The sequence below is a fragment of the Somniosus microcephalus genome, unplaced genomic scaffold (genome assembly GCF_052327205.1).
Source record: "Somniosus microcephalus isolate GS21.2 unplaced genomic scaffold, FLI_Smic_1.0 unresolved_chr3, whole genome shotgun sequence".
Lineage (NCBI taxonomy): Eukaryota > Metazoa > Chordata > Chondrichthyes > Squaliformes > Somniosidae > Somniosus > Somniosus microcephalus.
In genome coordinates, this window is record NW_028225181.1 from 52,390,809 (window position 1) to 52,417,438 (window position 26,630).

At 47.8% G+C, this 26,630-nt stretch overlaps 2 long non-coding RNA genes and 1 pseudogene across 2 annotated transcripts in view; 1 reads left to right on the top strand and 2 right to left on the bottom strand.

The window, feature by feature from the left end:
- LOC147091441 (uncharacterized) overlaps positions 1-26,630 on the bottom strand; it is a 347,011-nt gene that overhangs the window by 117,012 nt on the left and 203,369 nt on the right. The gene's annotated exons all lie outside the window — the stretch shown is intronic.
- LOC147091445 (uncharacterized) overlaps positions 1-26,630 on the top strand; it is a 106,129-nt pseudogene that overhangs the window by 29,012 nt on the left and 50,487 nt on the right.
- LOC147091446 (uncharacterized) lies at positions 19,010-22,360 on the bottom strand. Its single transcript, XR_015075209.1, has 3 exons — positions 22,240-22,360; positions 20,816-20,931; positions 19,010-19,195 (listed from the first exon to the last, which is right to left on the bottom strand). It is a non-coding gene; the product is annotated as an uncharacterized LOC147091446 (long non-coding RNA).

A 26,630-nucleotide genomic window follows, 5' to 3' on the forward strand; every position in this document is an offset into this window, starting at 1 on the left:
GCTGAATGACTTGCTGAGGGTAGGATCAAATCACTTTGTCGCTCATTTTCTCTGTGTCTCTCTCTCCCCCTCTGTCTCTTCCTCTCTCTGTATGTCGCTGTTTCTCCCCCATTCTATCTCTCACTGTCTCTCTCTCTCTGCCTGTCTGTCTCTCTCCCTGTTTCTCACACACCCTCTCTTTCTCTCTCTCTCCATCTGTCTCTATCTTTCTCTCTCTGACTCTGTCTTTCTCTCTCTTTCACTGTCTCTCTCTGTCTATCTCTCTCTTGCTCTCTCTCTGTCACTGTCTCTGTCTCTATATTTCTCATACATTGTCTATCTCTGTCACTGTCTCTCTCTGTCTATCTCTCTGTCTATCTCTCTTCCCTCCCCATCCTTGCTGCAACACTCATCCTTTCTCCTGTCTGTGATGCAGGTGAAGCTGATGTTGAAGGATCAATGTGCGAACGAGGGGTTCGATTTGAGTCCGGATGACCTTGAGTGCTCGGTTGTGGAAGAATGAAGGTGACCGACCATGTCAGCGAGCGCCCGGAGCCCGTGATCCCGTCTCCGTGTGTTTCACAGCCTCGCTCGATTATGGCTCTGCCTCACCTTCAACTTGTTTAACCCAAGGAAACTGTCAGCAAAGGGTTAATCTCCAACTAGGTGTGTGCAATTCTTATATCGCTATTGATTCCTCTTCATACTGCAGGGGTGTGGGAGCTTGTAGCCTTTGCTGTGTTAAATACCATTCCATTTTTAAGTAGTGACCACTGGACTGCTGAACCGAGACTGACCGTAGAGATCCGGCCCAGTTCAGGAGGAAGTGATCTCCTGCTTAATGAGGGAACTTCATTAAAGACCTACCATTGTGTAGAGATTCCAAAGCTTCAGGGAGCTGTCAGCACTGATAACAGGTGCAAGGGCAACAGATAGTCGTGGTAAAAGGAGAACCTCTGTGTAGATCTCATCTTTTTAATTGGGGTTTCAGCAGAGTGGGGGAAATAGTTGGTTCTGGACTTTACAGAATCAAACATTTAATTATAAGTAAAGATTTTATTTGGTAGAATAGCAATTATGTGTGAAAAAAGCTAAATGCTTGATAAGATAACGAAGTAAATAAGTTATACCGAGCTCATGAGCCCAGTGGAAACAGTAACGACACCAGCTTTATTAACTGAAATTACTGATAAGGGGCGGGTCCTGTGAGATTCTCCTCATCCGGAGTTTTATTCCCGAGGAAGTGGAAAGTGAGATGTTCCCATCTTCACCCGCGTCAGTCAATAGAAGTGTTGTAAAATGACCCATTGATCACCATTCTGTAGTGTAAAGGTGGAAAACTGCACACGTGAGGCAGACATGGCCAGGGCTGTGTAGCTTCTACTGATGGACATTTGGACAAGGAAGTCTGTAGATTAGAAAGTTAGGAATAAAGTGGCAGAGGGTAATGAGGATTTGGATTGCAATGGTTTGAAGGGCCTGACTACTGAGCTCAGAAATGTAATGTATTTGATTCCCTGGCGTTCGGGTGTGTTTGTAATCCCGATCTTTTTAGTGTATGTTTATTTGCTATTGCATGATCTGTATGCTCAATAAATCCTTGAACTTTTAATCTGAACGTTTCAAGAAGCTTATTGATCTTGGAGAAATGGCTTGATCATCTGATCATGAGAAACCTGTGTTGTTTCGGTAAGGAACGCTCGCTGTTAGATGATTGGTGATGTCTGGGATCAGATGGGATACTACAGTAACTGGTGGGCCTGTCCCCCATTCCCAGCACCTCGTGCTGCTCCATTGTATTCTGCTCAATGTGGACACATTGGCAAATCCATCTGACTCAATGGGTTACATAGGAACACAGGATCAGGAGTAGGTGGTTCAGCCCATCGAGCCTGTCCCACATTCAATGAGATCATGGCTCATCTGTATCTTTACCCGATTTGCCCACCTTGGTTCGATATCCCTAAATACCCTTACCTAACACAACATTCCGTTTTGAAATGTGTAACTGAACTCTAACAGCTACATGTTTTTGGGGGAGGGATCTCCAGGTTTCCATTAACTTTTGTGTGAATAATTGCTTCCTGACATCACCCCTGAACGGCCTAGCTCTAATTTTGTGGTTGTGCTCCCTTTTTCTGGACGTAGTTTCTCTCTATCTGCACTATCAACTCCTTTAATCATCTTAAACACCTCAAGTAGATCACCCGTTAACCTTCTACACTTGAGGGAATACATGTCCAGTCTCTGCACCCCTTCCTCATAATTTACCCCTTTTAGCCCCGGTATCATTCTGGTGAATCTGCGCTGCACCCCCTCCAAGGCCAATATATCCTTCCTGAGGTGCGGTGCCCAGAACTGAACAGAGTTTCTCCAGATGGGGTCTGACCAGAGCTTCATACAACTGTAGCATAAATCCAGCTCTCTGTATTTCAGCACCCTTTGAGATAAAGCCTAACATTTCATTAGCCTTGTAATTATTTTACCTAAAAATGAATCTGCGATAATGTTACTGCAGCAAACAGTCAGTCAATCTATGGAACAGGATCCCCAGGGAGATGCTGGAAGCAGACATTCCCTGCACATTCAAGAGACTTCTCTTGCGGAAAGTGTATTAGTAACTTGAGCCATGACGTGTTAAGCGTAGCGTGGCTGGGGAGGAACAGGTGACTTTGGATCTATGGTTCCCAAAGCTCTCCACCACTGGGGGGTTTCCTCATCTCATGTCTGGTTCTGCTGTAGGCTAATTGAATGAGATTGATTGCTGTGATTAGTCAACAACTCCATTATCATTGTACCCCGCGTCTACCAGGATGGGAGAAGGTGAACTAGATGGATCTTGGTTATTGTTCCTCCAGCAATGCCAATGGAATGGACCTGATTTGGTACCAGTTTGGCTCAGATGGGGAAAAAAGTCCCTGATGATCCTTCAACAGCCCACTCTGCTTTGTTCTCCTGCAGGCTTCCACCCAGTTACTCAACTCGCCCCTACGCTGATCTTATAGTCAATGTGAATCCCACCCCCTTTGAGTCACACCTAGCTTAAAGGAAGATGGTTGTGGAGGTCAATGACCTCAGCCACAGGACATCGCTGCTGGAGTGCCTCAGGGCAGTGCCCTAGGCCCAAACATCTTCAGCTGCTTCATGAATGACCTTCCCTCCAACATAAGGTCAGAAGTGGGGATGTTTGCTGTTGATTACCCAGTGCTCAGCTCCATTCGCTACTCCTCTGATAATTAAGCAGTCCGTGCCCACATGCCGCAAGTGCTGGACCACATTCAGGTTGGAGCTAATAAGTGGCAAGTAACTTTCCCGCCACACAAGAGCCATCTCCAACAAGAGAGTGTATAAGCACCACCCCTTGACATTTACTTGCATTACTATCGATAAATCCAACACCAGCAACATCGTGGGTTATCCCACGGCCAGAACCTTAACGGAAACAGCCACATAAATGCTGTAGCTACAAGAGCAGATCAGAGGCTGGGTTTTTCCGAGTGTCTCATTTTGTTTCTCCCCAAATCCTTTCCTCCGTTTACAAGGCAAAAGTCAGGAGTGTGATGGAATGCTCTCCACTTGCCTGGATGAGTGCAGCTCCAACAACACTCAAGAAGGTCGACACCATCCAGGACAAAATATCCTGCTTGTTTGGCACCCCATCCATCACCTTAACATTCACTCCCTCCTCCACCGGCACACCATGGCTGCAGTGTGTACCATCTACAAGATGCACTGCAGCAACTCGCCAAGGCTTCTGTGGCAGCACCTCCGAAACCCGCGACCTCTTCCACATAGAAGGACATGGCAGCAGGCACATGGGTGAACGACCACCTCCCAATCACGCAGGCTGACTTGGAAATATATCGCCATTAATTCAACATCTTTTGGACCAAATCCTGGAATTCTCCCCGCCGCCACCGCCCCCTCCCACCCCGCCTCCCAGCCCCACCACCATAACAGCACTGCGTACTGCAGCGGCTCACCACCGCCTACTCAAGAGCAACTGAGGATGGACAATAAATGATGGCCTTGCCAGCGACGCCCACATCCCGTGATTGAATAAGGAAAAAATGGAAACAGAACAGCTCCCAGCATAGCTCGGCTGGGGCTCAGCATGATCCAGATCACCGCCAATCACGGTTACCCCGCTCCTTGCTTCCATATTTCCACTGGCTCAGCTACATTCCCCGTCGAGTCTAGAATTGTACCCGCGGACGATCTCTAAGACCGTGTGGTTTATATGAGGACAGAGAATAGGAATAAACGGGTAATTTTCAGGTTGGCAGACTGTTATTGTGGGTGCTGCAAGGATCAATGCTGGGGCTTTAGCTATTTACAATCTATATGAATGATTTAGATGAAGGACCGAGTGTAAAGTGTACAAATTTGCTGATGATACAAAGTTAGGTGGGAAAATGAGCTGCGAGGTGGACATAAAGAGCCTGCAAAGGGACATAAACAAGTTAAGTGAGTGGGAAAGAAGGTGGCAGATGGAGTATAATGTGGGGAAGTGTGAGGTTATTCATTTTGGTAGGAAGAATAGAAATAAAGAATATTTTTAAATGTTGGGGAACCTTTAAATGTTGGTGTTCGAAGGGATTTTGGATGTCCTTGTACAAAAAACACTGAAAGTTAACATGCAGGTATAGCCAGCAATTCGCAAGGCTAATAGTATGTTGGCATTTAATACAAGGTGTTGGAGGAAAATTTAAAATGGCACCGTAGTGCCCGCTGAAATACTTGACATTTATTGACATTTTGCAGACACTGGCATAACAGACAGCTGACTTGATCTGCTTGCACCAACTTGTGATGTCACTTGTACAGACGTAAGACAGGAACGGCTAGTCAACTGTTGGGGTGAAACTGTAAGAGCGAAAAATTATGTTTAGGAAGGGGGAGGGTGAACAGCCAATGGTCGTGGTCCACATTGGTACCAACGACATAGGTAAAAAGAGGGATGAGGTCCTGCATCAAGAATTTAGGGAGCTAGGTAACAGATTAAAGAGCAGGACCTCAAAGGTTGTAATCTCTGGATTACTCCAAGTGCCACGTGCTAGTAAGTATAGGAATGGGAGGATAGAGCAGATGAATGCGTGGCTAAAGAGTTGGTGTAGGGGGGAGGGTTTTACTTTCCTGGATCACTGGGCCTGCTTCTGGGAAAGGTGGGACTTGTACAAGTCGGACGGGTTGCACCTGAACCAGAGCGGGACAAATATCCTTGCGGGGAGGTTTGCTAGCACTGTTGGGGGGGGTTTAAACTAACTTGGCAGGGGGATGGGATACAGAGGGGAGCTGAAATAGGGGGGGATGTGCTGCCAATTATAGAGAAAAAAACAAGTCAGCTTGGTAGACAGGGCAAATATATAAGGGCAAGGCTGGATGGCATCTATTTTAATGCAAGGAGTCTTGCAAATAAGGCGGATGAACTGAAGGTGTTGATAAACACATGGGAGTATGATATTGTTGCTATCACGGAGACATGGTTGAGGGAAGGGCAAGACTGGCAGCTCAATATTCCGGGGTACAGAATCTTCAGGCGAGACAGAGGGGGAGGTATAAGAGGAGGGGGTGTCGCAATATTAATTAAGGAGTCAATTACTGCAGTAAGGAGGGATGATATATTAGCAGGGTCCTCTAATGAGGCCATATGGGTGGAGCTTAAAAACAAAAAGGGGGCAAGCACTTTGCTGGGAGTGTACTATAGGCCTCCAAACAGTCAGGGGGAGATAGAGGAACAGATATGTAGGCAAATCTCAGAGAAATGTGCAAATAATAGGGTAATAATAATGGGGGATTTCAACTTCCCCAATATTAACTGGGATAGTCAGAGTGTGAAAGGCTCAGAGGGTGTAGAATTCTTAAAGTGCATCCAGGAGAGCTTTTTGAGCCAGCATGTAGAAAGTCCTACAAGAGAGGGGGCGGTACTGGACCTAATTCTAGGGAATGTGGCCGGCCAAGTGGAAAAAGTGCTAGTAGGTGAGCACTTTGGTGATAGTGACCATAATATGGTAAGATTTAAGGTGGCCATGGAAAAGGACAGGGATGGGCCGGAAATAAAGGTTCTAAATTGGGGGAAGGCCGATCTTAATAGGATAAGGCAGGATCTGGCCAAAATGGACTGGGATCAGCTACTTGTAGGAAAATCCGCATCGGAGCAATGGGAGGCTTTCAGAAGGGAGATTGAGATCATACAATGGCAACATGTTCCCGTAAAGGTCAAGGGTGGTTCCAAAAACCACAGGGAACCTTGGATGTCAGGGGATATACGAGAATGGATTTGGAAAAAAAGGAGGGCTTTTGGTAGATACAAAAGGCTAAAGACGGAGGAAGCCCTAGAGGAGTACAAAAAGTGCAGGGGGATACTTAAAAAAGAAATTAGGAGATCAAGGAGGGGCCATGAAATAACACTGGCGAGCAAAATAAAGGAAAATCCGAAGATGTTTTATAAGTATATTAAGGGTAAGAGGATAACTAGGGAAAAAATAGAGCCCATTAGGGACAAAAGTGGCAATCTGTGTGTGGAGCCGGAAGATGTAGGAGGGGCTCTAAATGAATTTTTTGCATCTGTTTTCACTATGGAGAAGGACGATGTAGACATAGAAATAGGGCGGGGGGACTGTGATATGCTCGAACATATTAACATCGAGAGGGAGGAGGTATTGGCGGTTTTAGCTGGCCTAAAAATGGATAAATCCCCAGGCCCGGATGAAATGTATCCCAGGCTGCTGTGTGAGGCAAAGGAGGAGATTGCGGGGGCTCTAACACATATATTCAGGACCTCTCTGGCCACAGGGGATGTGCCAGAGGACTGGAGAACCGCTAATGTAGTACCATTATTCAAGAAGGGTAGTAGGGAAAAAGCGGGGAACTACAGGCCAGTGAGCCTAACATCAGTGGTAGGAAAATTATTGGAAAAAATCCTGAGGGACAAAATTTGTCTCCACTTGGAGAGGCAAGGATTAATCAGGGATAGTCAACATGGCTTTGTCAAGGGAAGATCATGTCTGACTAATTTGATTGAATTTTTTGAGGGGGTGACTAGGTGTGTGGATGAGGGTAACGCAGTGGATGTGGTATACATGGATTTCAGTAAGGCCTTCGATAAAGTCCCGCACAGGAGACTGGTCAAGAAGGTAAGAGCCCATGGAATCCAGGGTGCCTTGGCACATTGGATACAAAACTGGCTTAGTGGCAGAAGGCAGAGGGTGATGGTCGAAGGTTGTTTTTGTGACTGGAAGCCTGTGGCCAGTGGGGTACCACAGGGATCGGTGCTGGGTCCCTTGCTGTTTGTGGTCTACATTAATGACTTGGATATGAATGTAAAGGGTATGATCAGTAAGTTCGCGGATGATACAAAAATTGGTAGGGTGGTAAATAGCGAGGAGGGTAGCCTCAGTCTGCAGGACGATATAGATGGGTTGGTCAGATGGGCGGAACAGTGGCAAATGGAATTTAACCCGGAAAAGTGCGAGGTGATGCACTTTGGGGGGACTAACAAGGCAAAGGAATACACAATGAATGGAAAGACCCTAGGCAAGACGGAGGGTCAGAGGGATCTGGGTGTGCAAGTACACAGATCCCTGAAGGCGGCGGAACAGGTGGATAAGGTGGTAAAAAAGGCATATGGGATACTTGCCTTCATTAGCCGAGGCATTGAATATAAGAGCAAGGAGGTTATGATGGAGCTGTATAAAACACTGGTTAGGCCACAGCTGGAATACTGTGTGCAGTTCTGGTCGCCACACTACAGGAAGGATGTGATCGCGTTAGAGAGGGTGCAGAGGAGGTTCACCAGGATGTTACCAGGGCTGGAGCGCTTCAGCTATGAAGAGAGACTGGGCAGATTGGGTTTGTTTTCCTTGGAGCTGAGGAGGCTGAGGGGGGACATGATTGAGGTGTGCAAAATTATGAGGGGCATAGATAGGATGGATGCTGAGGAGCTTTTTCCCTTAGTAGAGGGGTCAATAACTAAGGGGCATAGATTCAAGGTAAAGGGCGGGAGGTTTAGAGGGGATTTGAGAAAGAACTTTTTCACCCAGAGGGTGGTTGGAGTCTGGAACTCACTGCCTGAAAGGGTTGTGGAGGCAGAAACCCTCACAACATTTAAGAAGCATTTGGATGTGCACTTTAAATGCCATAGCATACAAGGCTACGGGCCAAATGCTGGAATATGGGATTAGATTAGACAGGGCTTGATGGCCGGCGCGGACACGATGGGCCGAAGGGCCTCTATCCGTGCTGTATTACTCTATGACTCTATGACTCTATGAACAAGGGAGGTAACGGGTGTTTAAGGGCGGGGTTATGCAACTGGCAGGACATAGGTATCACTGTGAGAATAGGGTTGCGAAATACCAACATGTCACATGAAAGAAGCTAGCTAACAGTAACATAATTAAGTTGTTTGTGAAAGAAGCTAGCTAACGGTATAATAATATAATTAACTTGTTTCTGACAGAATGTGATTAAGGGTTGCTAAGGTATCGGATTGGCCAAAGTTGAAGGATGCTAAAGTACCAGATTGGCCAAGGAATTAATGTAATAACTGCTGGTATGGTACCTTTCCTGTTTTTAAACTGTATAAAAGAAGCTCGGCTACTATTGTAAAACCCAGAAGCTGGCAGCTGAGACCGCGGGGTCTCCTGTTCTTCTTCTCCCAGAGCGCTCTGTACATTAAACTGTGCATTTTTACTTCTCTCAAACTGTTTGGTTGTGTGAGTTTTTTCACGTAAGTCTAAGTTGGGTAATGTGTCGACCTCGTATATCACTTGGCCCGCTCAGAAAGTCTTGCTGCTATTGTACAGGGCTTTCGTGAGACCACACCTGGAGTACTGTGCACAGTTTTGGTCTCTGTACCTAAGGAAGGATATACTTATCTTAGAGGGGGTGTAACGAAGGTTCCCTCGAATGATTCCTTCGATGAGAGGGCTGTCGTATGAGGAGAAATTGAGTAGAATGGGTCTCTACGCTCAGTTGGTTAGAAGAATGAGAGCTGATCTCATTGAAACATATAAGATTCTGAAGGGATTGACAGGGTATACGTTGAGAGGCTGGTTCCCCTGGCTGGAGTGTCTTGAATTAGGGGTCATAATCTCAGCATAAGGGGTCGGCCATTTATGACAGAGATGAGAAGAAATTGTTTCACTCAGAGGGTTGTGAATCTTTGGAATGCTCTAGTTCAGAGGGCTGTGGAATCTCTGTCGTTGAGTATATTCAAGGCTGAAATATGTAGGTTTTTGGACTCTCGTGGAATCAAAGATTATGTGGATATTGCGAGAAGGTGGTATTGAGGTCGAACATCAGCCATGATCTGATATAATGGTGGAGCAGGCTCGAGGGGCCGAATGGCCTACTCCTGCTCATATTTCTTACGTTCTTATAAGGTGTTTCTGGTCCCACTTTCACCCCGCGTCCTGCTTTCCTGGAACAGGATGAAGCATTCTCATCTAACTCTCTCTCTCTCTCTCTTCATCTCGCTCTGCGTCTCTCTCCCTCTCACCCTTTATCTCTCTCTCTCTTTCCCCACTTGGTCCATTTCCCTCTCTCTCTCTCTCTCTCTTTATCTCACTCCCTATGTCCCTGTCTCTTTACTCCTCTTTCTCTGTCTCTCTCTTTCTCAATCTTTCCCGTTCTCTCTCTCTCTCACTCTGACTGGTCTATGCGGAGGGTATTGACAAGATGGCGGACAGGATGGTGGTGCCGGCAGTGGCCATGTTGATGATCACATCAGCGGGATGAGGTCACTTCCTGTGAGACGCACCGAGCCCACATTCCCCGCACAATCGGCGGACCTGAAATCTTAACACCGGCTTCCCCCCATTCCTTTCCAATTCACCATTTCATTCCCTCGTCTCCCATTTATTTCCCTCGTCTCTCATTTCATTCCCCTTCCCACATTTCTTTCCCCCTTCTCCCCCTGTCATTCCTACTTCTCCACAACTGTGCTGTTGGGAGGGTTTAAACTAATTTGGCTGGGAGATTGCCAACAGGATGAAACATTTGAGGAGGAGAAAAAAGGTGCACAGATGACTGGGAGAGGCAAGTAGCACTAGAGTATAGAGTCGTTCAGAAATAGGAGGGATCAGACTGGAGGCAATTGCGAGGCAGTCTATCATGGGGTTGGAGTGCATGTACATAAATGGCGTGTGGTAAATAAGGTTGGTGACCAGCAGGCACAAGTCACCACATGCGAGTATGATACAGTGGCAATAACAGAGACCTGGCTCCAAGAAGGGGCGGATTAGGAACTTAATATTCCTGGCTACAAGCTATTCAGGAAAGATAGGGAAGCATAGAAAGGAGCGTGTGTAGCAGTATTGATTAAAGTAACTATTACAGCACTGGACAGGGATGAGGTAGATGAGGGACCAAAGACAGAATCTATTTGGTTAGAATTAAGCAACAAAAAAGGAGATATTAAGCTTCTCGGTGTACACTGTAGGCCAACAAATAGTGGGAAGGAGATAAATTGAGCAAATTTGCAGGCCAATTGCTGAAAGATGCATGAATTACAGGGTAGTGATAAAGGGAGACTTCAATTATCCTAATATAGTCTGTAATTGAAACAGTGTAAAGGGCAAAGAGGGGGAGGTAATCCTCAAATGTGTACAAGGGAACTTTCCTGACCAGTCCAACGAGGAAGGAATCAGTGCTGGATCTAGTTCTGGGACATGAACGGAGGAAGTGATGCATGTTTCAGTCGGGGGGGGGTTACGAGAACAGTGATCATATCATCATAATTGCCCAGGTGCTTTGGAATTGAAGGTTGGTCGGCGAAACAGTTATTGAACAACAGGAGGATTTCAAAGAGGAGGTGGTTCAGCTACAGGCTAGAAATATTCCCATGAGGGGAACTGAAGGGCCTCGAAAGCTCGAGCTCCCTAGATGAAAACAAAAACAACAACTTGCATTTATATAGCGCCTTTAACTTTTTAAAGTAGTTATGTCAGCTGTGGCTCAGTGGGTAGCACTCTCGCCTCTTCTTTGGCTGTAAAGCGCTTTGGGATGTCCTGAGGTCGTGAAAAGCACAATATAAATGCAAGTGTTTCTTTCTTTAAATGTGCCTCTACCACCCATTCAGGCCGTGAATTTCAGAACCGCAGCAACCTCTGGGTGAAAAAATGTTCGCCTCAAATCCCCTTTAATCCTTCTACCAATTACTTTAGCTCTATGCCCTCTGGTTATTGATCTCATTGCTAGGTGAAATAGGTCCCTCCTAACCACTCTTTCTACGCCCCTCATAATTTTATACACCTCAAATTAAATCACCCCTCAGCCCCTCTGCCCCAAAGAAAACAACACCAGCCTATCTAATCTATCAGCACAGCTAAAATTCTCCCATCATGGCAACGTTCTATTAAATCTCCTCTCTATCCTCTCCAGTGCAATCACATATTTCCTGTAATGTGTGACCAGAACATTACGCCATACTCTAGCTGTGGCCTAATTAGTGTTTTATGCAGTTGAAGCATAAAATCACTGCTCTTACATTCTATGCCACAGCTAACAAAGGAATATATCCCGTATTTCTTCATAACCATCTCATCTACCTGTCCTGCTTCCTTCAGGGATCTGTGGAACTGCACGCCAAGGCCCCTCACTGCCTCTGCACTTCTCAGTATCCTCCTATTTATTGTGTATTTCCTTACCTCGTTAAACCTCCCCAAATGCATTACCTCACTCTTCTCTAGATTGAATTCCAATTGCAACTTTTCTGCCCACCTGACCAGTCCATTGAAATCTTCCTGCAGCCTACAGCTTTCTTCCTCACTATCAAAAACACAGTCAATTTTTGCATCATCTGCAAACTTCTTAATCATGCCCCCAACATTGAAGTCTAAATCATTGTTGAACACCACAGAAAACAAGGGAACTCGTAATGAGCCCTTTTGAAGTAGTGCCAGAGGATTGGAGGAATGCAAATGGTACACCTCTGTTCAAAAAGGGGGAGAGGGATAAAGCAGGCAACTGCAGGCCAGTCAGCCTAATGTCGCTGGTGGGGAAACATTTAGACACATTAATCCAGAACAACATGAATTTGCACTTGGAAAAGCATGGGCTAATAAATTTAGGTCAGCAAAGATTTATTAAATGCACATCGTGTTTGACTAACTTGATCTTTGATGAAGTGATGGAGAGGTACGATGAGGATAGTGCGGTTGATGTTGTGTACATGGACTTTCAAAAGACATTGGGTAAAGTACAACATAATAGATGTGTTAGAAAAATTAAAGCCCATTGGATTAAATTGACAGTCGCACCACGGATATGACATTTTCTAAGGGACAGCAAACAGAGAGAAGTGGTGAACGATAGTCCTTGAATTGGAGGGAAATGTGCAGTGGTGTTTCACAACGGTCGGAGTTGGCATCATTGCTCTGTTTGATATATATTAATGAGCAGGGCTTCGGTACACCGGGCATGATTTCAATGTTTGCAGCTGATATAGATCTCAGAAAAGTAATAATTTATGCGAAGGACAGGAGCAGACTTCAGGAGGACATAGACAGACTAGTGAAATGGGCAGACACAGGGCAGATGAAATTGAACACAGAGAAGTGTGAAGTGATAAACTTTGGTCAGAACAATTATATGGAGAGAAAATAGGATCTAAATGGTACAATTTAAAATGGGGTGGAGTAACAGAGAGACATGTGGTGTATGAACACTAATCTTAATGAATTGGAGGACAAGTTATGAAGGCTAATAAAAAAATCTTACCGGAACCTTGGCTTTAATAATAGAAGAATAGTGTAGAAAAGCAAGGAGGTTATGCACACTTTAGGAAGGATGTCAAGGCCTTGGAGAGGCTCCAAAAAAGATTTCTGAGAATAGTTCCAGGGAGGATGGACTTCACTTATGTGGAGAAACTGGAGACGCTGCGATTGTTCTCCTTAGAGCAGAGAATGGTAAGAGGAGATTTGATAGTGGAATTCAAAATCATGAAGGGTTTTTGATGGAGTAAACAAGGAGAAAATGTTTCCAGTGGCAGAAGGGTCAATAAACAGAGGACACAGATTTAAGGTGATTGGCAAAAGAACCAGAGGCGAATGGAGGAAATTGTTTTTCTCAGCGAGATGGTGTGATCTGGAACGCGCTGCCTGAAAGGGCGGTGGAAGCAGATTCAACAGTAACGTTCAAAAGGAAATCGGATAAATCACTTGAAGGGAAATGTTTGCAGTTCTATGGGGCAAGAACAGCGGATTGGGATTAAATGGGTAGTACTACCAAAGAGCCGGCACAAACAAGATGGGACGGATGGCATCCTGTTGTGTTATGATACTGTTTTTTCCACTTTCCCAATTGAATTGCCCTTCCCCTATTTCGTTCCCTTTTCCCCTCCATCTGTCTCCCTTCATCTCCCCTTGCTTTCTTCCTCCCCATCCACTGACTTTCCACAGTTTGGTTCCCTCTTTGATTGACATCAGTGAAATATATTTGCACAACCATAATTCAGTGTGGTCCGCTCGGCTTTAAGGAGAGCTGATGCCCCCTGCTGTTTCTCATTGGTTCCAGCGCCCCGCAGTGCCTCACTCGACTGTCCGTCAAAGCGATATGACGCAATGACGCTGGTCGGGCAATGACTTTCAGAGATAACAACAGAAAATGCTGGAAAAACTCAGCAGGCCAGGCAACATCCATGGAGAGAGAAATAGCATCAACGTTTCGGGTCGAAACCCTTCGTCAGGACTGAGAAAACACAGGAAATGAAACAGATTAAAGGCCAGTTTGGGGGCTGGGAAATGGGGGTGAAAGAACAAAAGAGAAGTGCAGAGGCATTAAGAGGTATTCAAAACCAGACGAGATGGTGATAGGACTGCTGGAGACAAAAGACAGCTCTAGATTAGGTGTGAAATGCGCTGGCAGAATGAGACAGCTGCAATGTGGGAGAGATATAAAGGGAGAAGGGCACAAAACAATAGTGTGGATAAAAAAATACATGTAAAAATGTAATGGGGGCCGAGGTTATGATCGGAAATTGTTGGAATCGATATTGAGTCCGGAAGGCTGTAAAGTGCCTAATCGGAAGGTGACTTTCAGACGTTTGTTGGGGAATGATGCATTAATGCCAGACTGAACTTGAACAGCAAGGCAGCGCTCCGATTGGACAAAGCACGGCATCGCCCCTCAGCCATTGTTTGGCCCAGTTGTCCATCACAGTGCCGGCGGGAGGCGCGGTCTCAGTGGAGCAGCGACGTGCTGACATTGGTCATAAATAGCAGCAGCCGTTTCTTTGGTTCGCCCACCTGTCCATCAGGGGCCGGGTGGGCAGATGCCCCATTGGAACGGTAGCTCAGGGAGGCGCTGCACTGTGGGATAGCGGTTCAACCGAGCCCGTGACCGTGGAGAGGGGGCGGTTCCTGCGGATCCTTGGGGGCGGCCATGTTGGTGGAGAAGCCTACGCGGTGAGGTCACCTCTGGGTATGGGGAGGGGGAGGGATGAAGGAGGGAGGTGGAGGGGCGAAGGAGGATGGGGGATGGGAGAAGGAGGGAGAAGGAGGGTCCGGAGGGGAGAAGGAGGGAGAGAAGTCGCAGATGAGTGGGCCAGTGAGGGGCAGTGTTGTGGGGCTTGAGGGGGTCGGTGAGATGAAGGCGAGTGGGGCGAGAGAAGTGGGGCAGTGAGGGCCTGGGTGGTGGGGCAGTAAGTGTATGAGTGGGGTGGGGACAGCTGCGCAGTTGGGAGTTGTGGGGGAGGGGATTGGGGAGAGTAGTGGGGTGCTGAGCGGGAGGGGAGGGGCGTGGGTGGGACGGTTGTGGATGGTGGTGAGGGGGAGAGATCTGGATGGTGAGATGGGGAGTGTGGCGATGAGGGGGAGGGGAGAGAGGCGATGAGGGGGAGGGGAGCTGTGGGGTGAAGGATGGTGAAGAGTGGGAAGCTGAGTAGAGAGGGGAGGGGAGTTGGTTGCTGAGTGTGAGGGGATTGGGGCGCTAAGGTGGAGGGCAGTAGGGCAGTGAGTGGGAGGGGAGAGGAATGGTGAGTGGGAGGGCAGTGGGGCAATATGGGGTTGGGGAGACGGGTGATGAGGGGTTGGGGAGAGGGGTGAATTGGGGGAGGGTAGTGAGTTGGTGAGGAGGAGAATGGGTTGGTGAGGAGTGGGAGGGCATTGGGCAGTGTGGGGACTGGGCGAGATGTTTCGGATGGTGAGGGGGAGGGGAGCAAGTCATTGAGGGTGAGTGGAGTGTGGTTGAGAGATGACAAGTGGCGCGGTGAGTGGAAGTGGAGTGGGGCGCTGAGAGTAATGCAATTGGGAAGGTTACCGGGAAAGGGTGTGGGGTGGTGAGGGAGCAGAGTGGGGCAGTGCTGGATGAGGAGTGGGGTGGTGGTCAGGAGTCGAGTGTGGCGGTTACCAGGGAGGGAAGTGGGAGGGTGACCTTGAGGGGAGTGGACTGCGGAGGGGATTGGGCATGTGGTGTTGAATGGGAGGGAAGTGGGGCGTTGAGTGGTAGGGGAGTGCAGCGGTCAGGGAGAGGGGAGAGAGGCTGGGAGTGGGGGTGGGGAGTCGTTCCGTGAGGGGATGGGGAGTCAGGCGGTGAGCGGTGGTGGAGTAGGGCAATGAGGGCGAGTGGAGTGGGGTGGTGAAGGGGAGGGGAGTGGCGTGGATATGGTGGAGTGGAGTGGGGAGGTTAGGGGGAGTGGAGAGTTGCATTGATTGGGAGGGTATTAGGGTGATGACAGGGAGCGAAGTGGGGTCGGGCGTTGACGGGGAGCGGAGAGGGGCGGTGATTGGGAGGGGTTTGGGGTGATGAGAGGGAGGGGAGTGAGGTGGTGATGGTGAGGGGTGTGGGACAGTAAGTGGAGGGGAGTGGGGCAGTGTGGGGGAGGTGATTGGAGAGGTGAGGTTGTGGTGAGTTGGGCGGTGAGTGGGGTATTGAGGGGGAGGGGAGTTGGGCAGTAAGGTTTAGGGGATTGGTTGGCTGAGGGGGAGTGGAGTGGGGATAATCAGTCCAGGTACTAAGGGACTGATGTGAGGTGTACGCGCAGAGTGGGAACTGAGGTAGTGCATTAGTGTGTAGGCCCACACCGGTTAGTGTGGAACTGGATTCGGGTGTAATCCCAGATTGGGTAGTGAGAGTCTGGAGTGTCGTGTAGATCCAGAGCGGGTAGTGAGGGACTGGAGTCAGGTATAATCCAGACCCTGTAGTGAATGCCTGGAGTCAGCTGTAGGCCCATGACCGGATTGTGAGAGACTGGAGTGAGCTGTGGTGCCAGACCCGGCAGTGAGGGATTGGAGTCCGTTGTAGGTCCAGCTCGGGTTGTGAGGGACTGGAGTCAAGTGTAGGCCTAGATTGGGTAGTGAGTGACTGGAGAGAGGAGTTGGCCTATGTTAGAGAAGGTGTAAATGCGTATGTGGTTACTTATAATTCACTCCTTTAATCAATAGCATTAACAACACTGAATGTCTGATGTCACAGATTTATTAAGCATAAAATAATTGCACACAACAGCCACTGCTTCCGACAAATCCTTGCGAGTTTTAGCCAGATAATCAAACGTGTTACAGTCCCGAGTTCGCTATACAGATTGATCAGATTTTAACACGGTTTCAGTTCTAGCACCCACTGCTTATACCTTCTGCTTACTCCTTCTACATGACAATTGGCCTGTTTCAAAGTTACATCAAGAGGTGTCCTGGATAATGTTTCTGTGAACGCTGATTTAAATTCTGTCCTTGTCCCTACAGATCCCTCACTCCATTTACTTCACTCAACCTCCCTAATTGCCCAGTTTCAAGCTCTGGTGTTTCTCAGGAAGGTTCTTATCTGATCTTCATTGACTCCCGGTCCAGCAAATGATTGATTCAAAAAAAATCTCATCCTTGTTTGAAAATCCCTCCATGCCCTCGACCCCTCCCTATCTCTAACTTCTTCCACCCCTCCGCGATCACTGCAATCCTCCATTTCTGTCCTCTTGCGCACCCCCGATTTTAACCACTCCACCATTGGTGGCCTTGGCCCCAAGCTATGCAATTCCCTCCCTAAACCTCTTCACCTCTCCTGCTGCAAGATCCTCATTAAAACCTGTCCCAATATCTCATGTGGCTCGGCATCAAATGTTGCTGATTTAGGCTCCTGTGAAGCACCTTGGGATGTTTCTCTACGTTAAAGGCGCTGTATAGACGCAAGTTGTTGTTGTAAGTCTTTAAGGCCTCCGTTCTAAGGATTGGGATCTTTCTCTCCACTCTAATCTGATCATTGATACATCGCTGTTTGTGGGAGCTTGCTGTGCACAAATGGGCTGCTACGTTTCCTAAATTACAACTGTGACTACACTTCAAAAAGTACTTCATTGGCTGTTAAGCGCTTTGGACATCCTGAGGCACGATACAGATGCAAATCTTTCTTTCTGTCTATCTTTCTCTCATCAAACAGATGGTTACAACCTTAGTATCACTGTCTGTTTCTCACTGTGTGAAGATATTCCCACTGAAGAATCTTACTTCCCTACTCAACAAACAAAGGCTCAAAGCGACATTACCACAATATAAAGAAACCCCATCACCAGTATTACATTAACACCTCAGGGCAATCTGATTAAACCTTTCCTTCCAAAACCATTTAAAAGCCCCGTTTACAGACTTTTTAAAACCCTTTTAAATTCCTTATAAATCCCTAAAAAACATTTTAAACGCCTTTTAAATCCTACATTAAACTGCTTTTAAACACCATTAAACCCATTAATAAACTCCTTTTAAACATTTCTAAACACCTTATTAAACTCCTATTCAAAATCGTTTAAACTCCTTATTAAACTCCTTTTAAAACCCATTTAAACCCTTTAATAAACTCCTTTTAAACACCTTTTAAACTCCTTTTAAAAACCATTTAAACCCCTTAATAAACTCCTTAATAAGCTCCTTTTAAACTCCATTTAAACTCCTTATTAAACTCCTTTTGAAAACCATTTAAACCCCTTAATAAACTCCTTTTAAACACCTATTAAACTCCTTATTAAACTGCTTTTCGACTCCGTTTAACACATTTTAAATCCTACATTAAACTGCTTTTAAACACCATTAAACCCATTAATAAACTCCTTTTAAACAACTTCTAAACAGTTGAAATTCCTTTTAAAAACCCTTTAAACCCCTTAATAAACTCCTTTTAAACACCTTTTAAACTCCTTATTAAACTCCTTTTAAAAAACATTTAAACCTCTTAATAAACACCTTTTAAACTCCTTTTAAAAACCTTTAAAATCTCTTATTAAACTCCTTTTAAACTCCTTATTAAACTGCTTTTCGACTCCGTTTAACACATTTTAAATCGCTTTTAAACACCGCACACCACCGCTCCTGGACACTGTCCATTAGGAACAATTCAATGAGAAAACTCAACACAACACACCCCAATATTCCCACCCACTTCAGCCCACACACCCCACCCTCTGACCGCACTCACCCCACCACTTCAAATCACTGACCCCACCTCACCCCACCCACTGACCCTCACCCCCTGACCCAAATCCCTGACACCACTCCTGACCCCACACAACCCACATCCCAGCCACCCAATCCCCACTCATCACACCCACCTCACCCCACTCACCCAAAACCTGACACCACTCCCTGATACCACTCACCCCATCCCAGCCCCTCACACCCCCTCACACCACACCTGCCCCTGACCCCACTCACCCCACATCCCATTCACCCCATCCCCCCCCACTCCTCCCACCCACCTCATTCCACTCATCCAAAACCTGACACCACCCCCTGACACCACTCACCGCGCCCCAACCCTCACACCACTCATCCCACCCCCACCTCAACACACTGACCCCAGCCCCTGACCACACTCCCTGTGGCCACTCACCCCGGCCCCATAAAACTCACCCCATCCCCCACCCCAATCCCCCATCCCTGACAGCACTCAACCCGAATCCCTACCCTATCCCCTGACCCCACTCATCCCACCCATTTCCCACCACAACTCACCTCAACCCCCACCCCACTCCCTGTCCCCACTCACCCAGCCCCGCCCACCTCACACTATTCACCCCACCCAATCACCCCCATCCTCAACAGCCCCCTCCCCCCCCCGCTGCTCCTGGACGCTGTCAATGTGCCCAGGTTCGGGTTGAAGTTCACCCGCTGTCAATCCCTGATCTGCCGGGTCATTTCCGTTTCTTCTTTCCAGCTTCATCCTCCTGTTCTCCGTGAAACTGCAGCGCGAGTTTCTTGCATGGGAGGTGGTCTTTCAGCATGTCTTGTACCTGGGAATGGACGGATGTCCCTCAGTGAGGTCCAATAGAAAGGTGTCGCAGTTACACCGTACATTAACAGGGGCTCTCAGGGAACATCACCGAGTCCCTAAAACATAGGGAATCCCCTAACATTAACACCAGCGAATCCCCTCCCCCTTAAAACCAGGCGACTCCGCTCCCCTTATCATCACGCCATCCACTCCCCTTACACCAGCGAATCCTCTCCCCCTTAACACCAGAGGACTCCCCTCCACTTAACACCAGATCAATCCCCTCCACTTAACACCAGACGTCGCCTCTCCCCTTAACACCAGGCGACTACCTCCCTCTTAACACAAGGGGACACCCTCCCTCTTAAAACCAGGGATAGCGCTCCACTTAACAAAAGGGGAATCCGCTATCCTTAACACCAGTCCAACTGGGGATGGTTAATCAATCCCAACTGGGAATGTTCATTGAATGCCAACTGGGGATGGTCAATCAAAGGCAACTGGGAATGTTCAATCAATGCCAACTGGCGATGGTCAATCAATGCCAACTGGGAATGGCCAATTAATGCCAACTGGGGATTGTCAATCAATGCTAAGTAGGGATGATCAAACGATGCCAACTGGGGATGATCAAACGATACCAACTGGGGATGATCAAACGATGCCAACTGGGGATGGTCAATCAATGCCAACTGGGGATGGTCAATCAATGCTAAGTAGGGATGATCAAACGATGCCAACTGGCGATGGTCAATCAATGCCAACTGTGGATGGTCAATCAATGCCAACTGGGGATGGTCAATCAATGCCAACTGGGAATGGCCAATTAATGTCAACTGGGGATTGTCAATCAATGCTAAGTAGGGATGATCAAACGATGCCAACTAGGGATGATCAAACGAAGCCAACTGGGGATAGTCAATCAATGCCAACTGGGGATGGTCAATCAATACTAAGTAGGGATGATCAAACGATGCCAAATGGTGATGATCAAACGATGCCAACTGGGGATAGTCAATCAATGCCAACTGGGGATGGTCAATCAATGCTAACTAGGGTTGATCAAACGATGCCAAATGGGGATGATCAAACGATGCCAACTGGGGATGGTCAATCAATGCTAACTGGTGTTGGTCAATCAATGCTAACTAGGGATGATCAAACGATGCCAACTGGGGATAGTCAATCAATGCCAACTGGAGATAGTCAATCAATGCCAACTGGGGATGGTCAATCAATGCCAACTGGGGATGGCCAATCAATGCCAACTGGGGATGGTCAATCAATGCCAACTGGTGATGGCCAATCAATGCCAACTGGTGTTGGTCAGTCAATGCCAACTAGGTACGGTCAATCAATGCCAACTGGTGTTGGTCAATTAATGCCAACTGGAGTTGGTCAATCAATGACAGCTGGAGTTGGTCAATCATTGTCAACTAGGTACAGTCAATGAATGACAACTGGTGCTGGTCAAATAATGCCAACTGGTGTTGGTCAATCAATGACAGCGGGAGCTGGTCAATCAGTGCTAACTGGTGTTGGTCAGTCAATGACAGCTGGAGTTGGTCAATCAATGCCAACTGGTGTTGGTCAATCAGTGCCGGCACACCCGAGAATGAATAAAGAATAACTCCCTCACCTGCCGGAGATAGGCTTCCTTTTTCGCGGGGGTGTCCAGTTTGTTTTTGCCGATGTACATCACTTGGACCTCGGCACTGACCTTCTCACACTCCTCCTTCGACAACTTCAGCACCCCTGGAACATTAAGTGGAAAAGGCTTCAGCCAAAATGCCCAAACCCCGCCCAATGCCGAGCAGAGTTAGAGGCAGAAATAAAAACCGGGTACAGGGAGGGGGCATAGAGACGGCAAACCCGGAGTGCAGGTCCAACTGAGGACCTTCTGTTCTGGAAGCTGAACCAGGGAACGTGGATCTGTGTGTACAATTCCAGGCCCAGTCGCTGGTTTCACAAAGCACCCTCTGACCCGACCACCACAATTCTCCACAGCAGCTCGAGAAGGCAGCCCCACAGCTACAAATTCCAGGGCACTGGGGAGGGGCAATAAATGAGGACCCACTCCGGCTCCTAACTCCTCACAGTCAAAAGAAGCACAGCAAATGGGAGGGGGAGTGGTTTCAAAGAAAGAGTGAGAAGTTTGGGGCTCTTTTCTCTCGAAAAGAGAAGGCTGAGGGATTACTGGATAGAGGTCTTTAAAATTCTGAAGAGGTTTTGATATGGTAGATGTAAAGAAGATGTTTCCTTTTGTGGGAGCGTCCAGAACTAGTGCGCATACATATAAGATGGCCACTAATAAATCCAACAGGGAATTCAGGAGATACAGGAAACTTTGGTTTGTCCGGAGGTTGTATGTCCGGAAACCTCGATCTAACAGCAGAAATCAGCAGCCGTTTTGGTTAGGTTTTTTTTCTTCTCCTAGCATTTTTATAACAGTCAGGCTCTGGAAAGCATCTCTGTAGCTTAGCAACAGCTTCAGAGACGCTTCCAAGGTACGGGCCGAGTGTTTACAAGCTGTTGCTAAGCAACAGTGTTTGTTGTCAGATACGGCGATGAAAACCTCCGTATTCCTCAACATTAGCGCTGTTCTATCCGGAAGTTTTGATCGATCGGCAGCAGCTTGGTCCCGTCAGTGCCGGATATCACGAAGTTTCCTGTGCTTCTTTACCCAGAGAGTTGTGAGAATGTGGAACATGCTAACAAAGGGAGTAGTTGAGGTGAATAGCATAGATGCATTTAAGGGAAGCTAGATAAACATATGAGGGAGAGAGGAATAGTAGGATATGTTGATAGCGTTAGATGAACAGAGGTGGCAGGAGGCTCGTGTGGAGTGTAAACCCTGGCATGGACCATTTGGGAAGAATGGCCAGTTCTATTCTACGTAGTTAATATTGGGAGAGACTGGGACTGAACTGTCAAATTATAAAGCAGGATATTTGGGAGGTTCCATAGCTGAATGTCCGAGGGTGTCGTCAGGGACTGAATGTTTCCGGGATTGGACCCTGGAATAGTCTGATTGGATGGGTCCTACCAGAAGCCGGCTGATACCTGGCCTTGAATGTCCCTCCTCTGACGGCTTGCACTCAGCTTCTGATGTCGACCCTCCATTGGCTCCACGACTTGTCGTCTTCACCGAATCTGTAATGAAAGATCAGCCACATGGTAACTGGAGGATGGAGAACGAGCCCTGGGTCAAGAGTGGATCTTCCTGCTCGATCTGGGTCTAGCACAGCGCCGGGCCAGGCATTGAACTGATGGGCACCGAGACAAGAGACATTTCAGGACTGAAGGATCAATAGACAGAGAGAGACGGATAAATATATGTAGAGAGAGACAGACATGGGAGAATGAGTTATAGAGACACACAGAGGGAGTCTTGGAAACAGAGAGAGAAAGAGTGAAGGTAGTGACAGAGAGCCAGAGAGAGAGGGAAAAAAGAGGGAGAGAAACTGAATGAGAGGGTCAGAGACAGAAAGTGAGAGAGAGAGAGAAAGAGAAATATATGGGGAGAGAGAGAGACGGGGATAGAGAGAGAAAGAAAGACGGGGAGTGTGAGAGAGTGAGGAAGAGGGAGAAAGATAGCGACAGACACACGGAGAGAGACAGAGAATGACGGAGAGAAAGAAAGACTGATAACGTAAGATAAAGTCGGGGAGGAATGGAGACAGATTGAGAGAGAGAGAAAAAGAGAAATAGGTAGATAGAGAGGGAGACAGAGACAGCCAGAAAAAGAGAGAGAGAGAGACGAAGGAAAAGAGACAAAGAATGAACAGAAAGAGAGAGAAATTGAGCTAGAGAGACAGAGACAAATAAATAGAGACAGAGAGAGAGATAGAGAGTGAGAGAGACAGACAGAGGGAGAGAAAGATAGACAGAGGGTGACAGACAGATATAGAGCGAGAGAGAAAGAGAGGGAGTGAAAAAGAGTCAGAGAGAGAGAGAGAGAGACAGGAAGAGAGAGAGAGTTGTAGGGAAAAGTTGACAACCTATTACCCGTCCTGCCATGTGGAACACATAGTGACAAGCAACGAATCATGGGATCCCTCCATCCTCTAATCTGTTTCTTGTTAACATAACGTGCCTTAACTATCACAACAAGGCTCTTGTGTGGCGCTTTATCAAATGACTTGTGAAAATCCATATGCACAAAATATAACATCTCATATCGGGAACCGTCATATCAAGAAAGTTTCCGGTAGAATTATTCCCTCAGATTGTGTCTGGTGGCATTCATTTTGAAGCTGTCCCTTCATACATTGCCGCTATCCCAGATTTTTTGATGTGGGAATAATGGATCTTAGTTCAAGGTTTAGTCCAAGGCAAATATGTCTGCTGCGATTCCATGTGTTGTAAATCGCATTTCAAACAAAGCACTGGAGTTCATTTCTAGAGTAATTGAATTGGAAAGCAGGGAAGTTATGTTAAATTTACAGAAAACCTTGGTTAAGCCACACTTGGAGTGCTCTGCACAGTTCTGGTCTCCATATTCCTTGGTTAGAACACACCTGGAGCATTGTGCACTGTTCTGGTCCCCATATACTTTGGTTAGACCACACCTGGAGCATTGTGCACTGTTCTGGCCTCTATATACGAAATATGAAAAGGATATAGAGGCACTGGAGAAGGTGCAAAAACAAGGTTTACAAGGATGATCCCAGAACTGGGAAGGTACAACTGTCAGGAATGATTGAAAAGGCTGGGGATTATATTCTCCAGACAAGAGAAGGCTGAGGGGGGACATGATAGAGGTCATTATAATTATGAAGGGTTTCAGAGGTTAGACCTAGTGAGGTTCTTTCCACTTGTGGAGGTGTCAAAAATTAGGGGCCATAAATATAAGATAGTCACTAATATATCTTACAGGGAATTCAGGAGAAACTCCTTTATCCAGAGAGTGGTGAGCATGTGGAGCTCCCTACAAGGAGTAGTTGAGGCGAATATCATGGATGAATTGAAGGGGAAGCTAGATAAATTCGTGGCGGAGAAAGCATTAGGAGTTTCTACTGATACGGTGAGATGATGCAAGGTGGGAGGAGACTTGTATGGAGCCTAAACACTAGCATGGATCAGATGGGCCGAAAGGCCTGTTTCTGTGCTGTGAATTCCACGCCTCCAATTCTGTCGCCCAGTGTCAGAAACAAACCCTCCTGGTATCACAAGCTCCAGCGGTACTGCCCCTTCCTCAAAGGACACCGACTCCACCACTGATTCTCTCAGTCATATCCGGTTCTGGCACCTTTCCTGACTGTTCACCCTGATCTCAAATGATAAATCCGAGGAATCTTGGATAGAGTGCGGGGCAATCTGTCCTTTGAGAAATATCTCATTCGAGACTGGGTGATTCTCAGGGACTGAGCATTTCAGGAGCCACATTGGGTGCAGTATCTGTTTGAAGGAACCACACCAGAATGATACCAGAGGCTGAAGACCCCGATGGGACAGAGGACGATTTCTCAGTAGATTTTTCAGATGTTTGTTCCTCGGGTTCTTGAGTCGGGATTGTCTCTGGATCTATAATAAAGGCCACGAAACACGGGAGAGTGAAGGAGTGGGGGAGCACCGAACACATCATCAGGCTGATACAGGAGTCCGGAGAATGCCAGACTCCAGGCTTTAAATAACCCATAGTCATGTGACCCCAGTCACCTGATCCACTACAGCCAACTCCTGAAGTGACGATAACGTACTCCCTCTCAGTCACTACATCACACCACATTCAGTCACTACATTCCACTCCCCTCAGTCACTACATCCCACTCCACTCAGTCACAGCTGTCCACTTCCCTCAGTCACTGCATCCCACTCCTCTCAGTCACACCTGTCCACTTCCCTCAGTCACTGCATCCCACTCCGCATAGTCACAGCTGCCCCCTTCCCTCAGACACGACATCCCGCTCCTCTCAGTCACTACATCCCACTCCCCTCAGACACTACATCCCACTCCCCTCAGACACTACATCCCACTCCACTCAGACACTACATCCCACTCCTCTCAGTCACTACATCCCACTTCCCTCAGGTACTACATCATACTCCGCTCAGATACTACATCCCACTCCCCTCAGACACTACATCCCACTCCCCTCAGACACTACATCCCACTCCCCTCAGACACTACATCCCACTCCCCTCAGACACTACATCCCACTCCCCTCAGACACTAAATCCCACTCCCCTCAGACACTACATCCCACACCCCTCAGACACTACATCCCACTCCCCTCAGACACTACATCCCACTCCCCTCAGACACTACATCCCACTCCCCTCAGACACTACATCCCACTCCCCTCAGACACTACATCTCACTCCCCTCAGACACTACATCCCACTCCCCTCAGACACGACCTCCCACTCCCCTCAGACACTACATCCCACTCCCCTCAGACACTACATCCCACTCCCTCAGACTCTACATCCCACTCCCCTCAGATACTACATCCCACTCCCCTCAGACACTACATCCCACTCCCCTCAGACACTACATCCCACTCCCCTCAGACACTACATCCCACTCCCCTCAGACACTACATCCCACTCCCCTCAGACACGACATCCCACTCCCCTCAGACACTACATCCCACTCCCCTCAGACACTACATCCCACTCCCCTCAGACACGACCTCCCACTCCCCTCAGACACTACATCCCACTCCCCTCAGGCACTACATCCCACTCCCCTCAGATACTACATCCCACTCCCCTCAGACACTACATCCCACTCCCCTCAGACACTACATCCCACTCCCCTCAGACACTACATCCCACTCCCCTCAGACACTACATCCCACTCCCCTCAGACACTACATCCCACTCCCCTCAGACACTACACCCCACTCCCCTCAGACAATACATCCCACTCCCCTCAGACACTACATCCCACTCCATTCAGACACTACATTCCACTCCCCTCAGACACTAAATCTCACTCCCCTCAGACACTACACCCCACTCCCCTCAGACACTATACCCCACTCCCCTCAGACACTACATCCCACTCCCCTCAGACACTACACCCCACTCCCCTCAGACACTACATCCCACTCCACTCAGACACTACATCCCACTCCCCTCAGACACTACATCCCACTCCCCTCAGACACTAAATCCCACTCCCCTCAGACACTACACCCCGCTCCCCTCAGACACTACATCCCACTCCCCTCAGACACTACATCCCACTCCCCTCAGACACTACATCCCACTCCCCTCAGACACTACATCCCACTCCCCTCAGACACTACTTCCCACTCCCCTCAGACAAGACATCCCACTCCCCTCAGACACTACATCCCACTCCCCTCAGACACTACATCCCACTCCCCTCAGACACTATATCCCACTCACCTCAGACACTACATTCCACTCCACTCAGACACGACATCCCACTCCCCTCAGACACTACATCCCACTCCCCTCAGACACTACATCCCACTCCC